Genomic DNA, 3,227 nt, shown 5'->3' on the forward strand with positions numbered 1-3,227 from the left:
TTCAAGACCACCCTGGCCAACATGGCGAAACCCCATCTCTACTAAAAATACAAAAATTAGCCGGGCGTTTTGGCGGGCTTGTAATCCCAGACACTTGGGAGGCGGAGGCAGGAAGAATTGCTTGAACCCAGGAGGCGGAGCTTGCAGTGAGCCGATATTGCACCACCGCACTCCCGCCTGGGAGACAAAGCGAGACTTCATCTAAAAAAAAAAAAGAAAAGAAAAAAGAAAGGAAAGAAAAAGAAGTTGAAGAGGTCACAAAAAGATATTCTGTGTTCATGAATTGGAAAAATCAATATTGTTAAAATGTCCATACTACCCAAAGTGATCTACAGATTCAGTGCAATCCCCCTATTAAAATACCAATAACACATCACAGGAATAGAAAAAACAATCCTAAAATGTCTATGGAACCACAAAAGACCCCAAACAGCTAAAGCTATCCTGAGAAAACAAACAAACAAACAAACAAAAACAACTGGAGGAATCACATTAACACATAGATCAATGGAACCAACCAGAGCATCCAGAAACAAGTCTATATACCTACAATTAGCTCATTTTCAACAAAAGTGCCAAGAACCTACATTCAGGAAAAGACAGTCTTTTCAATAAATGGTTCTGGGAAAACTGGATATGCATAAGCAGAAGAATGAAGCTCAACCCCTATCCCTTGTCATATACAAAAAGCTAATCAAAGTAGATTTAAAGACTTAAATCTAAGACCTCAAATTACGAAACAGCTATAAGAAAACGTTAAGAAAACTCTCCAGGCCATTGGTCTGGGCAAATGTTTCTTGAAGAATACCCCACAAACACAGGCAACCAAAGCAAAAATGGACAAATGAGATCACATCAAGTTAAAAAGTGTCTGCACAGCAAAGGAAATAAAACAATGAAGAGACTACCTATAGAACGGGGAAAATACTTGCAAACTACCCGTCTGACAAGGGATTAGTAAGCAGAATAGATAAAGAACTCAAACAACAGTATAGGAAAAAAAATCTAATAATCTGATTTTTAAATGGGCAAAAGTTCTGAGTAGACAGACATTTCTCAAAAGAAGACATACAAACGGCAAACAGGCATGTGAAAAGGTACTTGACATCGCTGACCATCACAGAAATGCAAATAAAAACTATGAGATATCATCTCACCCCAGTGAAAATGGCTTTTATCCAAAAGCTGGAGAGAAACAAATGCTGGCAAAGCCTCACACACTGTTGGTGGAGACGTAAACTAGTGCAGCCACCATGGAGAACAGTTTGGAGGTTCCTCAGAACACTAAAAACAGAGCTACCATACAACTCCTCAATCCCACTGCTAAGCACACACCCCAAAGAAAGGAAATCAGGCTCCCGAAGGGATACCTGCCCTTCCGCGCTTGTTCCAGTACTGTTCACAATAGCAAGATTTGGAAGCAACCTAAGTGTCCACCAGGAGATGAATGGATAAAGAAAATGTGGTACTTATACACAATTCCGTCATAATAAAGAATGAGATCCATGGCCGGGCGTGGTGGCTCGTGCCTGTAATCCCTGCACTTTGGGAAGCTGAGGCGGGCAGATCACCTGACGTCAAGAGTTTGAGACCAGCCTGGCCAACATAGTGAAACCCCGTCCTACTAAAAATACAAAAATTAGTAAGGCGTGGTGGTGCACACCTGTAGTCCCAGCTACTCAGGAGGCTGAGGCAGGAAAATGGCTTGAACCGGGTGGCGGAGTTTGCAGTGAGCCAAGATTGTGCCATTACACTCCAGCCTGGGTGACAAAGCGAGACTCCATCTCAAAAAAAAAAAAAAAAAAGAATGAGATCCTGTCATTCGCAACAACATGGATGGAACTGGAGGTCATTGTGTTAAGTGCAATAAGCCAGGCACAGAAAGACAAATTTTGCATGTTCTTACTTATTTGTGGGAGATAAAAATGAAAACAACTGGACTCAGAGAGAGTAGAAGGATGGTTCCCAGAGGCTGGAAGGGTGGTGGGGGTGGGCATAAGGCTAATGGGCACAAAAGGCAGGTAGAAAGAATGAATAAGACCTCGTATTTGGTAGCACAACAGGGTCACTGTAGTTAATAATAATTTAATTGTACATTTAAAGATACCTAAAAGAGTATAATTGGATTGTTTGTAACACAAAGGATAAATGCTTGAGGGTCGGATGCCCCATTCTCCATGATGCGATTTTTATGCATTGCACGCCTGCATCAAAGTATCTCATGTACCCCATAAATATATACACCTACTCTGTACCCACAAAATTAAAAACAAGCATATAGTTATATGAAATGTCAGTAATCTTAACACATCCAATTAAAAGGCAGAGATTGTTATACTGAATTTTTAAAAATATCCATCCCACTACATGCTGGCTACACAGAACCCACTTTATATATGACAATATTTGTAAATTAAAAGTTAAAGGATAAAAGAGATATACCAGGGAAATGTTCATCAAAAGAAAGCTGGAATGCCTATAATATCCAATAAAGTCAACTTCAGAACGAGAAAAATTATTAGGGGTAAACAGACATTACATAATGACAAAAGGGTCAATTCACCAAGAAGACATACAAACCTAAATGTGTATTGCCCTCATATCAGACCTTTAACTGAAAGGAGAAGTAACAGACTCACAACTCTAGTTGGGGCCTCAACAGTCCTCTCAGTATCAACAGAACAATTAGGCAGATAACAAGGGAGGATACAGGAGAACAATACCATCAGCCACCGATTTCCAAATGACATTTACAGCATCTGCCATCCAACAGCAGCAGGACACACGTTCTTGTCATGTACACACGTAACTCTCCAGAGAAACCATATCCTGGCTTATAAAACAAAACTAACAGATTTAGAAGAATCAAAATTATGTAAAGCATTGACAATAGTGGGTTTAGACTGGAAATGAATGACCCAAAGATACCTTTAAAACCCCAGAGGCTGAGAAATGAATGATTACACTTGTAAATAATGCATGGATCAAAGAAGTTCTCTTAGAAGAAATTAGCATTCTGGACTAAATACAAATGAAAATTTAAAATATCAAAATTTTTGATATGCAGTTAGAGCAGCTCTTAGAGGGAAATTCTTAGTAATAAATGCTTATATTAGAACATCTCATGGACAGCCTAAGCTTCTAATTTAGGTAACTAGACAAACAAGAGCCAAAGAAAACCAAAGCAATCAGAGGAAAGAATAGTAAAGATAAAACAGACATCAGTG

Source organism: Hylobates moloch, unplaced genomic scaffold (genome assembly GCF_009828535.3).
Source record: "Hylobates moloch isolate HMO894 unplaced genomic scaffold, HMol_V3 SCAFFOLD_17, whole genome shotgun sequence".
NCBI lineage: Eukaryota > Metazoa > Chordata > Mammalia > Primates > Hylobatidae > Hylobates > Hylobates moloch.